The sequence below is a fragment of the Salminus brasiliensis genome, chromosome 3 (assembly GCF_030463535.1).
Source record: "Salminus brasiliensis chromosome 3, fSalBra1.hap2, whole genome shotgun sequence".
Lineage (NCBI taxonomy): Eukaryota > Metazoa > Chordata > Actinopteri > Characiformes > Bryconidae > Salminus > Salminus brasiliensis.
In genome coordinates this window covers 29,578,061-29,592,312 of record NC_132880.1, presented here as the reverse complement: position 1 = coordinate 29,592,312, position 14,252 = coordinate 29,578,061, and positions in this window count along the sequence as shown.

The following is a 14,252-nucleotide window of genomic DNA, read 5'->3' as shown; positions in this document are numbered from 1 at the left end:
ACAACCTGTGTCAGAGATACACTGTGTTGTTTTACTGGACTAAATTCATTCTGACCAGCTAAAAATACACAAACCAGATTAATTCACATGTATGAAAAGATTTCATAGTAATTTTATCAGTCGTTTGATCATTTATTCATTCATCATTATATTTGTATTTTCTTTATTATTATTATCATTATTTTGCAAATTATCCATTAAAACGCCATGTCAACATTAATTTAAATTCATTAACTATTAATTAAAGTCAGGAATTTGTGAATTTTTACTTGTATGAATTTTATTAATCACAAATTCAATCATCAGGTGAAGAAGCTAAATGAGGCAGCTAGCTCTTTCAGAAGTGAGCTTCTCTAGAGTTAGATATCCAGCCTGTAGTTTTCAGCAGGACGTGTTTAACAGCTTCACCCACTCTCCAGAAGTTTCTCCAACAACACCATCATTTCTTCTCCATATAACTAGAGCTAGCTCTCCATCTGCTGCTGGAGTCTCTCTGAAGAAATGACTCTGTCTTTGTCAGGATTGTGGAGCTCCAGCTGACTACGTCCTTTCTTCTGCTGCTGCTAAGATGAGCTAACTTAGCTGTGAGTAAATGATCTTTCTAGAAAGCTTCGTTCAGCTCAGGATAAAGTCAGCTTTAGAGGGAATAACTACCTTTATCGTCTCGATGCAGCAAACACTGATGATCACATCTGCAAAGTTCTTGTTATTGATCCAGAAGAAGCGTTTCCAGAGTCTCAAAGAGCAAATTCTAGAAGAGAGAGACGAGCTTGTTCACCTTCATTTCTAGAAACTCCTCTGTCCTGGATGTCCCACCCTCACGGTTTGCTGTGACAGCGAGCGCATGGCCTGTCAGCTGTGCGCGGTCACGTGGAAGAGGGGCGTGGTCCAGGCTCACCCGCGGATGGAGAGTCATCCAGTGTCTGTGTTGAACGGTGCACGAGAGCGGGATCCCCTTCCTCGCCTCCCGCCGCACCTCCTCTCTTCTCTCCTGCACTCACGGAGACTGAGTAACGAGGATCCTGGGTCTGGGCGGATCAACCAGCCCCCCAGCTTTTGCCTTCCAAAGCGTGCCACCGGAAGTGAGCTTCTGAGGCATGAGAGGACCATTTGAGGAAAAGCTGTCCTTCACTTCTTCATTTCGGGGTGTCCTCTAACCAATAATAAAGGTATTCTCCGAGCCGTTTTGATGAAGACACGGCCCATGTTCTCTTCTACAAAGAATGGACCAGTCTGTCATTGGATCCACAAGTTTAACAATCTCTTCACAGCTTAAAAATGACCGTTTTTCCACAACAAAGAAAGAGCTGATCAAACTGCGACCCAGTTTACGTGCTGTAATGTTTGGAGAAGAAGCTCCTCATAATCCAGAAGCACAGAGCCATTTTTCTCAGAGTGGTCTGACAGGCTTGTGTGTCTCTTGTTAATCTTGGTGAAAATCTACTACTAATAATACACTGTATAAACGATTCTTCATCATGTTGATTCTGTTGGACTTTAGGACAGCAAGATTGTTTTCTGTGTTTTTCCTTGAAAGTTTATTCAGCACATCTGTAAAACAGCTGTTGATGAAGCAAGTCATAAATAAAATGATGCAGCAGATGTGTGATTTTGTTCATTTTACACTATATTGCCAAAAGTATTCACTCACCCATCCAAATCACTGAATTCAGGTGTTCCAATCAATTCCATGACCACAGGGGTATAAAACCAAACACCTAGGCATGCAGACTGCTCCTAAAACATTTGTGAAAGAATAAGTTGATCTCAGGAGCTCAGTGAATTCCAGCGTGGAACCGTGATAGTCAAGTCGAGTCAAATTTATTTGTATAGCTTTTTACAAATGTTGTTGTTACAAAGCAGCTTTACACAATCAGTAATTAGTAAAAGACAGAAAAAAGAAAACTAAAGAACATAAAAAGACATGACAAATCTAAGACCCCCAGTGAGCAAGACAACGGTGACAGTGGCAAGAAAAAACTCCCTCAGAGCTGGAGGAAAAATCCTTGGGAGGAACCAAGACTCACAATGGGGGCCCATCCTCCTCTGCTCAGAACTATTTATAAATTATTGATAAAATTTACCAAACCATCTATACTGTTAAACTGCTCTGGTGTGCAACATTTTCATATTCATGATATAATAATCATGGTGTACTAGAAGTTAATATAGTGATGGCAGTGATGGTAGATAATGAAGAGCTAGAGCTAATGTAGGGACAGGTTATGAAGTAGGAGTGTGAGTAGGTGCTGGACAGAGAGATAATGAAGAGCTAGAGCTAATGTAGGGACAGGTTATGAAGTAGGAGTGTGAGTAGGTGCTGGACAGAGAGATAACGAAGAGCTAGAGCTAATGTAGGGACAGGTTATGAGTGTGAGTAGGTGCTGGACATATGCTCAGTGTTAATGTTAAAGTCCATGCTGATTAAGTGTGTGTATGTATAGCAATGGAGAAGAGCGGTAGGAGTGGATTATTGCAGAACTCCAGAGTAGAACCGTATCCCAGCATGGCAGTGGAGAGCCGGGCTGAATGAACATCAGGGCACAGCAGGAGGAAACAGGGCACCACAGCACATGCAAAAGAGATAGAGAGAGAACAGCAAGAAAGGAAATAAAGAAAAAAGGGGGTTAGGAGACGTGTCAAAAGCTCTGCCAAGTAGAGAGACAGGCCTGGGTCTGCAACAAGGATGAATGGACACCTCCAGATTGGACGACAGGGCATATCAGTACATGTAAAAGAGAGAGAGAGAGAGAGAGAGAGAGAGAGAGAGAGAGGGGTTAGGATGGTTGTGTTGGAACTCTGATGAGTAGTGGGACAGGCCTGATACCAAGACGCAGGAACTGGACCAAAAAAGGGCAATTCCAGGCAGGCAGCTCAGGACATGGGGGAGAGAGAAAAAAGATGAAAATTAAAACAAGGTTTATGTTTAGTGAGTGACCTGTAGCAGAAATGGTTAGAGAGACAACCACAATAATAGTAATGAAAAGCCTGCAATCAGAGTGGGACAGAACAGTGGTGAAATGTAACCAGAGCAGGACAGAACACAGAACTGGTGAGTTATCCGAAAGCTTGTGTAAAGAGAAAAGTTTTGAATCTAGATTTAAAGACTGAGAGTGTGTCTGATTCCTGTATATTAACAGGGAGGTTGTTCCAAAGTTGGGGTGCTTTATGAAAGAACGCTCTTCCTCCTGCATTGTTTTTCTAATACGTGGGACTGATAATAGGCCAGCATCTTGCGAGCAGAGTGTACGTGGAGGGTTGTGCAAAATTTAATGGGTAACCAGTGTAAGGATGAAAGAATTGGACTAATATTATTAAATTTCCTAGATCTAGTTAGTATCCTGGCAGCGGCATTCAGAACAAGCTGGAGCTTATGAAGCCAGCATCCCCCTGGGATAGTATGCTGCAGAGTTTAGCAATGTTGCGTAAATGAAAGAAAGCAGTTTTAAATATACTGCATATATGTGCATCAAAAATGACTCTACTCAAAAAAGTTTCTCGCTGTTTTACCAGGTATAACTATGTGACCATCTATTTTTACCACAGTATTATCATTTAAATTTTGATCTACATTAGGACCACGTAGAAGTAGCCCTGTTTTATCGGAACTGAGTAAAAGAAAATTGAGTGTCATCCAGTTTTTAATTTCTTTAATACAGTCTGTTATTTTGCTGAGACAGGGTCCTCGTTAGGTTTAGCTGATATGTAAATTTGGGTATAATCTGCATAACAGTGAAGTTATGCAGTAAAATATAAAGAGTAAAGAGTAATGAGTCCGGTATTGATCCTTGTGTAACACCATATTTTACTCTAGTGTGATAGGAGCATTCGTAATTTATATAAACATACTAATGGTGATCATTCAGATATAACCTGAACCAGGTGAGGGTAGATCCTTTGATTCCTATAAGATTTTCTAACCTATTGAGAAGAATTTCATGATCTATGGTGTCAAAGGCAACACTAAGATCTAGCAGCACAAGGATGGCAGTGCTGCCCCTATCAAGGGTGGAAAGTAAATCATTAGTAGTAATGCTGTTTCAGTACTATGGTTTTGTCTAAATCCAGACTGAAAAACTCCATGAATGCTGTTGTTATGCAGATTGGTGCACAGCTGCTTAAACACTACTTTTTTTCCCCAAAGTTTGCCAACGAAGGGTAGATTAGAAATTGGGCTATAACTGGCAATGTCCAGATTAGGCTTTTTAATAATGGGCTTCATAATGACCAATTTAAGAGATTTAGGTAAGAAGCCCATGCTAAGAGATGTATTAACTATGTCAATTAATGGATTACCAACCTTTGGCAATGCCTGTTTAAACAACAGAGTTGGTACCAGATCTAATATACATGATGACACTGAGTTAATTATATTGAGCAGGCCTTCTTCTGTAACTGGGCTAAAGTACTGTAGGTGTGCTGTGGAGCTGGTGCAGCATTCATCATTGTCTACCGCTGTGGTTTGGGACTGACATTGGATTTTTACTCTAATATTCTCTATTTTATCATCAAAGAGTCGTTGCTACTAATTTCAGCAGGGATAACTGAGCTACTTTGTTTTTTACTGTTGGGAGGTTTAGTCGCAGTATTGAAAATTAATCTTGGGTTGTCTTTGATTGTCTCAATAAGAGCTGAAAAACACTGAGATTTGGTTTTAGAGCGAGGACAGAGTGTAAATGTTCAGTCACATGCTCGAGATCTTTAGCATGTAATGGGAAGGAGATGGTTAAGTCAGGGAGGTTATTAATAAATGCAGTCACTGTTGCAGTTGTTATTGTACGTTTGCTGATACAGCGGGGCGGGTGATCGATATTCTGGTTATGAATGTTTGATCATGATTAGATAATGGTCGGATATTGAGTCATGTTGAGAGAAGCTAACTATATTTTCTGCCTCAATACCCAGCGTTAATACCAAGTGTAGTGTGTGGTTACATCGGTGAGTTGGGGCTATAACATTTTTAACAAAATCACTAAGAAATTCAGTATATGGTCCAGGGGGACGATAAACTGTTAGCAGCAGGATTGAAAGCTGAGTTATGGAAGCAGGAGATGGGCCTGTCACTTTAAGATTAAGCAGTTCAATCGACTTCGCTTCAAACCCTGTGTTTTGAGTTATTCCTATAACTGAATCATAAATTGTGGATACACCACCACCACCACTATCAGTGACTCTATCCTTTAGTAAACCCATGATGCAGACCACTAACTGGTCCACTTTGACCACCAAAGAGCAACTAGCTCACATTTAGTACCAACACTATCATTATCACTAGCTGTGGAAAAAGGGTCCAGACTGAACATGCCACACTTCATACACCCAAAAAGCCCAGCAGCCGTAATCAAGCAGGGACTTACCGCTTGCAGTTGATTTGGGCACTGAAATAAACTTGGTTGTAGGGGTAAACTGCTACTCTGTTTTTGTTTAGTTGTTGATAAACCTGTGAGAATAGACTGTAAACTCAATCTAAAAGCAGTCAGTAAGCGTACGATGCAGTAAATGACTGAACAGATATAAAACATAAGTGCTAGAAAGTGGAAAAGCTAAACACAGAGACAGTGATTCCTCCAACGCCGGCTCCACAGTACTGAGACAGGATGCCACCTGTCCAGTCCTGAACATTTCTCACTACTAAATACTCCACAGTCAGCTGTCAGTGCTATTATAACAAAGTGATTTCAGCAGTTTAAACAATTGTACATCATTTTCTATTATTAACTATTAGTTTTTATTGTCACACAGACAGAAGGATGTCTTTATATCCTCCATAACTGTTTCTAAGCACAGAAAGCTACAGTAAATTAGATGACATGTAGCTGAAATGTACACAGAGTAAGGCAGCCGGTCTCTCAGATAAACAGACATGTGGTGGTCTGTTCCCTCAGCTTGCTAACATTACTAGCCGAGCCCTTTTCAGCTTGTGTCTTTCAGCTGGTAAACAGTCCGTCTGTGAAGATGTAGTAAGCTGATATCAAGTGTGGAAAGTGGCTCTAAAGCTTTATTTCCTTCAGTTTCTACAAGTAGAGAGTAATGAGGACCTTGAACTCGACTCTCTCTGCCGCCATTCTATGGTACTGCATTTATACCTAATGCTAGCTGCACTGCACTGGACAGAGAGACTCCATAGAGAGATGCACCCAGTGTTGACAACTCCTCAGTAAGGAAAGTAGCTATTGGCTGTCCTAAAAGTCGCTAGGAGTCGCGAAATGACGTCGACACTTAATTTGCATAATTGTGTAAATATGTTAGAAAAACAGAATAAATGAACTAATAAATGAATAAATAAATAAATATAATAATAAATAAACTCTGAATAAATGAACTTTTCCTGGTGATAAATGAATAAATGAACTTTTCCTGGTGATTATTATTTTTTTGCCTTTTAAACAGGCCGTCACTACTCAAAATAATATAATGTCATGACTTTAATGCTTTGTCTAGACCCACATGATATAAATCCTTTTTACATTAATTAAATAAATTAATTTAGTCCTGTGTTGTTAAATGTTAGCATATCAAATTTAATCAAAAGACTGTTATGTGGGGTGGAACTGCTACCCTACGTTCAACCCTCCTCCTTTATCCGGGCTTGGGACCGGCAAAGTGATCTTAAAAGAGACAGTTTGTCAGAGTTACTTAGTTTTGTTTGTTTGTTTGTTTGTTAGTTAGTTAGATTTGAGGTGAGTGAGACTGTGTGAGTTAAATGCAGTGGTTTATTTCGTGTCTCTCTGAAGACGCATTTCTATTTACACCCCGCTCTGAAAACAGGGGGCGGGGTCAGCGGCGGGTTTGGGCATGCGCAGTTCATTTGCAGTGTGGACATGGAGCGGTGTGGGTCTGCTCCGACTGAGAGACTGAGCACTGTGAGTGTTGTGGGACGGGACTCACAGCAGCTTCCGAAAAACTTAATAAACATGTGTTTTCACCTCAGAGTCTCCAGAAGTCTCCAATGACACCAGAAAAAGCTGTTAGATTTGGCGCTAGTCGCTTAAAAAGACGCTAGAGGGTCTGAAAAGTCGCTAAGTTTGCAACACGGCCAGTCATTAAGTGCCGGTGTAGACAGCTGTCCATCAAATCCGGGTTCAGCCTTTCGACTTATCCTCCAATCAGAAGCTCTGCGTCCAGACCCGCGGGGCTAAATCGTGGCATTTATCCAAAGACCGGCGAGTTTCGAAGAAACGGAAAAAGCCGTTCCGTGCAGCTCCGTTGAAGTGAGTAGACGATCAACTCCTACAGGGAAATGCATTTTTCCGCTACGGGAAAGTATGAGAAGTTATCAAAATCGAGTAGATTTGTGATAAGTAGCTGATTCTGAACAAAATCCTCTTCGAGATGAACGAGCTCTAATTCATAGTAGTGATGGTAAAAGTAACGAGAGTAGTGATGGTTAATGGTGGTAATAATATTACTGGCAGTTAGTTAAAGTTCATGTAAATTTGAACTTACTTGCCTAATTTTAAGGTAGCAGTGGCAGGAGGATGGGCAGCTGGTGTAACACGGGTGGTTAGGTAGCCTAGTTGTCAGTCTGGTGGGTGGCAGCTGGTCTGTCGCAGGTAAAGGGAACCCCAGCGGCCTTCTAACAGGTCGGGCTGGATGAGTGGGTGTCCATTGACTCGAAGAAGGTAAAGAGAAAGGGTTCGTTCTGAAAGGATTTATGGAGAGCAGAGAAAGTTGAGCTGTATCAGAGTGTGGCTGATGACTCCGGCAGGTCTGACTATAACAGCCTAACTAAAAGGAGAGAGACAGAGGGTAACAGAGCCACGGGAGCACCCTGAAACACTAGCGTCCATCTGCTCCACCATCCACAAGCCTTGCTGATCAGGTGCAAGCGGTATTCTACAATTCACTGTGTCCATGAACCCCTTGATCTGCAACCTTTATCTGAAGTGGGACAGTGGTGGCTCAGCGGTTAGCGTTCCAGGCTGTTGATAACAGGGTTGTGGGTTTGATACCCTGGCTCGGCAAGCTGCCACTGTTGGGCTCTTGAGGAAGTCCCTTCACCCTCTCTGCTCCTGCTGCAGCAATAGCTGCCCACCACTCCGGGCATGTGTGCTCACTGTCCAATGTGTTTGTTTCATTGGTGTGTATAATTGTGGGATGGGATAAATGCGGAAGCCAAATTCCATCGGTGCTCGTCACAAATGGTCAATGTGGTTGTTTAATGTTGAAGGGAAACATTTTAGCAAAACAGGTGAATCTTCAGCCTAGACTTGAACATTAATCTGAAAGATGATTCCAGAGTTGGGGGGCTATATGAAAAGGCTCTTCACCCTGCTGTGACTTTCTAAATGTTGAGAACTAGTCTCATAATAGTTATTGAGATCTTGTAGGTACTCAGGAGTGAGACCATGTAGGGTTCTGTATGTCAGTAGTAGAATTTTATAATCAATACGGAATTTAACTGGAAACCAATGCAGTGCTGATAGAACTGGACTGATATGGTCAGGTGTTCTAGTTTTAGACAGGACCCTGGCTGCAGCATTTTGAAAAAGCTTTCTGAGGTTCCTGCTGGAAAATCCTGAAAATAGTGTGTTGCAATCATCAAGGCTTGAGGTAATAAAAGCATGTACAAATGTTTCTGCATCAGGTAGAGATAAGGAATTTCTTAGCTAGACAATGTCCCAAAGATGTACAAAAGCAGTCCTAGTCATTTTAGCAATATGTTGGTCAAATGATAAATCTGAATTAATGATCAAGAATTGTAGCTGATGAACCAAAAAAATTATAATATACACACATTATATATGTATATATGTGTGTGTGTGTGTGTGTGTGTGTGTGTGTGTATGTGTATTTATACATATGTATAAAGAGTAAAGGGGAACTCCATATCTCACTTTTGTATAATGTGAAGATTAATCATTTAAATTTACAAACTGATAAAGATCAGTTAGATATGAGGTCGAGAAGGTAGAGGTAGAGGTAGAGAAGAGCTAATAAGGATTCAGAGGTAGAGAAGATTGTTTATTTTCACTAGGGCTGTCTCAGTGCTGTTAAAAGGGTCTGAATCCAGATATCTTACCCATGTATGAGCAGGGTTGTTGAACCAAAGCTTTTTCTAAGATCTTAGACATAAATGCAGTCCTGCTTGACAGGCTAGAAAATGCTGTAGAAATGAAAGGACCTGCCCTCACTTGGTTTAGATGTTATCTGACTGATCACCACCAATGTGTTTATTTATATAATAAATACTCTCTTTACAATTACACACAAGTAAATGATGGTGTTCCTCAGTGGTCAATCCTGGGTCCGTTGGATTACTGTAATGCCCTTTATGTTGAAAGTTCATGCAAATCAAGGAAAAAGCTCCAACTAGTTGAGAATGCAGCTGCTAGAGTGCTCAGTAGAGCTAGAAATGTGACCATATTAGTCCTATTCTCTCGTCTCTAAACTGGTTACCAATTACATTCTGCACTGATTATAAAATACTCCTGGCTTATAAATTGCTAAACGGTTTGGCCCCACAACCTCTTAAACCCTACAACACGTCACATACTGGCCTTCTGTCTGTTCCTCGCTTCTGAAGAATCTGGGTGCCGTTTCTTGCCATTTCTAAACAATGTGAAAATGCCATGAGAATGCGGACATGTGACAGAAATGCCCTTAGTGGTTGTGCCATACACAAGAGTTAAAGTTGAGAGCTGTGCTGTTTGTAAAAAGCTCTATTAATAGCTATGTATTTATCTTGACTGAACAACAACTGAACCCCTGAGCAGAAAGTACAGGAATCTCTAGCGGAAGCTTTTCACAAACATACATATGAAAGAAAATGGGTGAATTAGGTCTCTCGTGCCAGTCAGAGAAAACGAGGAAGCGGACAGTTGAAAATCATGAGACAAATTAAAAATCATGGCCTGAAATGATGTTTAATAATTATGGTTTGACCCGTTGACCCTCCCAGGCTCCGACACATTCAGCACGACACCTGTACAGTTGTTGGATTGTCTGACAGCGTTTATTCCCAGACCTTTTTGTCTGAGGTCGTATGGTCTAATCATTCAGTAGGAGATATGATGCCGTTCTGTCCATGCCTGAGGACTGACGCTGAGGATGTCCTAAAATGCACACCGGCTTCCTACTCAGAGACCTAGTAACGAGGACTCGGGCTGGGCGGATGAACACAAGGCTGCTGCTGTTTGGGCCATCCGCTGATCCACGTCACTCTACCCAGAGTTCCTTCTCCTCCGCAAATCCACTTGGCGCTTCGACTCTTCTTCCATGTCCCCAGAGTTTCGAACTCATTAAATGCACCTCTGCTAAGAAGTGTTGAACCTTGCCCCTGCTGTCTGTTTCTGGCTGCTGGGCAATACCCAACACCCAGGCCACAGTTGTTGCACATGATGATTCAGCACTGAAATCATTCCTACATTTCTTCTGCAGTTATTTATTAAGTAATAATTCATTATGATTAATATTGTTTACTGTTAATCACTTACTATCAAAGTTGCTGTTAATTATGGATTCAAACACAAGCATATTTATTTGTGGAACCATTTGGTTAAAATGTGAAGAGTGTGAGTAAATATCTTTAAAAAGTCACATTTCAATAAAACAAGTCACGCTTAAAAATGTTGAATTAAAAAATGTTAAACTTTATTAAACACACTGCTGGTGGAGAAATGGGTTTCTTTGAAAAACTCTAATGCTTAAGTTTACATCCACCATTCTTGTTAACTGCCTTTTCTTAATCACATTACAAACTGAGGAAACTACCTGAAAACAGTAGCTATCATTCTATAACCTTGTCCTGCATTGTGGGCATTAATCATTTTAATTTTCAGAGAGCTAGTCAGCAGAACATCATCAAAAAGCAGCAGAAAAGCAACACCCTCTGAAAGAAGCCCTCTTACCCCAGGCTGCACCTTGCTACCCTGTACATGAAGATCACAAACAGGAGTGAAAACAAGGCACAGCCCTGACGGAGTCCAATGGCAACACTGAACAAGCTTGCCTTAGTGCCAAGAATATGGACACAGCTCTCACACTGAGAGTACAAGAACCCCAGCAGCCCACACTCCCAGAGCACTCCTCACTAGATGTTTTGGGGAACACGGCTGTAAGCCTTCTCCAAGTCCACACAATACATGTAGACTGCAGTGGCGAATTCCCATGCCCCCGCAACAATCTTAGAGAGGGTGAAGAGCTGGTCCAACATTCCAAAGGCCACTACGGAATCCGCATTGCTCCTCCTATATCTGAACTATTGGATAGATTCTCCTTTCCAGTACCTTTTTCAGAGAGGTTGAGGAGTATGATGCCTTTATAGTTGGCACCCACTCTACTGTCCCCTTTTTTTGAAAATGAGAAACAGCACTCAACTCTTCAGAGGTACTTTTCCTGAGGTCTATGCAACACTGCAGAGGCATGTCAACTAAGACAGCCCCCCAACATCCAGAGCCTTCAGGAACTGGGGGTGAATCCCATCCACTCCTGATGCATTGCCACAGGATAGAGTTTCAACTATCTAAGTAGCATTTGCAAAAGAATCGGATTCTGACACCCCTGGTAACCTCCAGCTTTGCATGCTGAACAGTCTGCATGTTCCTCAGGTTTAGGAGTATCTCAAAGTGTTCATTCCAGCGTCAAACAATATCCTCAGCTGAGGTCAGAGCGTCACTGCCTGTTCTGAGCATTTTAGGCAGTGTCCCTCCTTCCCCTTCTGAATTGTTGGAGCTTTTTTCAGAACCTCCTTGAGACTACCCAAAAGTCAGGGCCTACCAGGTTAATCTGGCACTTCTCTGATCCAACTCCCCACCAGAGAGTGATCAGCTGATAAATCAGCACCTCTCTTTACCCGAGTGTCCGAAACATATGGCCTCAGGTCAGATGACACGAGCACAAGGTTGATCATTGACCTTTGGCCCAAGGTGCTCTGGTACCAAGTACACTTCTGAGCAACCCTGTGTTTGAACATGGTGTTTTTGTTTTGGACATCCTATGACTAGCACAGAAGTCCACAAACGTCCCACCAATCGGGTTCAGATCAGGCTGTTTATCCCAATCACTATTATCTCCACGTTTCACAGCAACTGCTCACGTGAGAGTCACCCAGCAGAACAATGGAGTCAGTGCATTTGAGTGGCTTCTGCATGTAACCTAGTATTAAGACTAGGTGTGTTCGATAAAAGGGCGTCACTGTGTTGCTAATTAATGACAGGAATCCGGGACAATACCCCTTATGAGCAAGCCATGGGCGACAGTGGCAAGGAAAAACTCCCTGAAAAGTTAGGAAGAAACCTTGAGAGGAACCAAGACTCAGCAGGGGAACCCATCCTCCTCTGGTTGACACCGGATTCAAGAAATTACTGCGGGTGTAGAGTCTCTGCATTTTGACATAGGCAGCAGCAGCTAAGGCGGAGTTAAATGAACAGAACAGACCTGTGTTTGGACGTTAGGTGGAGTGGAGTGTTGCATATGGTCAGCAGCTGGGTGCAGGTCTGAGGTTATTCGCTGTTAGTCTCCTCTTCCCTGCCCTGAAACAAAATGAACTGTGTCAGTAACTCTATAAGGACTAATGTAGTTTTGGTGTTCTCTCACATATGCAGCTCACTGATGCTTTAAGACACTGGCTCACTGACATTTACACAGCTTAACACAAACATTACTGTGTTTAATTAAAATTGTTCATAAAGATTTTTCTGATATTATTGTTGTGAATTCTTAACAATTATATTAATTCTCTTTTTTCTTATTTAAAGTTAAAAAAAGTTAAAGTTGAATAATGTTTCTTACTCTTTACTTAAATGTTAAAGTGTTAATAATAAACCAGCTGAAGTCCACTGGCCTTTATATTTTAGTTGTACTGTAAATGCAATGGCATGGATATGGAAAAGCTCCTTACCTTAAAGCTGCTTTCCACAAGTTTGTTCAGCAGAAAGGCTTCTGATTCAATTGAGAATTGGCTCTGCTCCATGCTGGCCAATAGTCTCAGATAGTCTGCCATCAGCTCTACCTTTCTATAAACATAAACAACGCTAATTCATTAGAGAGAATGGTCTTTTGATTAGTATGGGAATATAATATGCTGATCTTATTATCATGCTTGATGGACCAACATATGGTTATTTCTGAAACCCGTCTCTTACCGTTTGCTGTGTTTCTGTCCACTGAAAATCCTTCCTAGAGCCTCCTGGTCAGACTCCTCCTCCGGCTTGCTCTCACTTATCTCCAGTTCTGTTGAAGTGAGAGAGATATAAACAAATAAGTCCACACTAAAACATATTTAATTGCTTAAATGTAAGCAAATGTAAGATAAACTTAAGATGCAGATGTTCTTATTTGTTGTTCAGCTGAATTTAGTAGAGGAGGGTTAGTAACGGCTCTTGAAGAAATGAATGCACAGTGGTTATGGCTGTGTACAAACATTGCTCACTAATGAGGGAATACAAAGCAAGCCATGTTGTCTTACACACTTACCGATCTTCCTGATGAACTCTGCTTCATTCTCTTGGGCAGCTTCCACCTGAAATGAGAGGTTAGTTAGATTACTGAACCATTACACAGCTATGACTTATTCTGCACTGCAAGAGTCTGAACTCTGTGTACCTTCTGATTTGTTCTGTTGATGGTAAGTCCCAAGTTGTCCACCAACACTGCCAGGATGATACTTGAAGGACAGAGAACAAAGATGAAGTGAACATTAAGTAACATTACTGAGTACATGCACTGAGTAGTGATAAGTCAATGCTGTCTGACTTGTGATTTCAACTAGAAGACGTTTGCTGCTCATTTAAAACGGGAAGGTCATTCCTGGTAACTTACTTGAGGAGAATTAAATTCTCTATAATGATGAATGACACCAGGAAGATCATGATGTGAGCAGCTCCTGTTGGGTGTAGAAAACAGAAAATGAATATAATTGTTATAAATTCACAACAATAGTTCCCAATTTTATTTGTATATATAAAAATATATTTTAGTTATTCAAATTAGAAAGTGGAACTTTATTAGAGTAAATTTGAGATTTTCTGAATCTAACTACAATCAATGGTACTGTATTATAATCTTGTTCATTTATTTCTAGCTGCTTTATGACTTTAATGAGTAAGCTCTTCATGTGACATGTTGATTCCAAGGAACACATAATCCCTTACCTTTGTAATAGCTGGTATTATAGACCAGTGCCCAGTCATCTAGCGTCAGCACTTGAAACAAGGTGGTGAGCGTGCTGAAAATACCTCCAAACCTCTCCGGGTCTGTCTCACTATACAGGACCCGGAGAAAAATGGTGAACATGCTTATTACCATCAGCA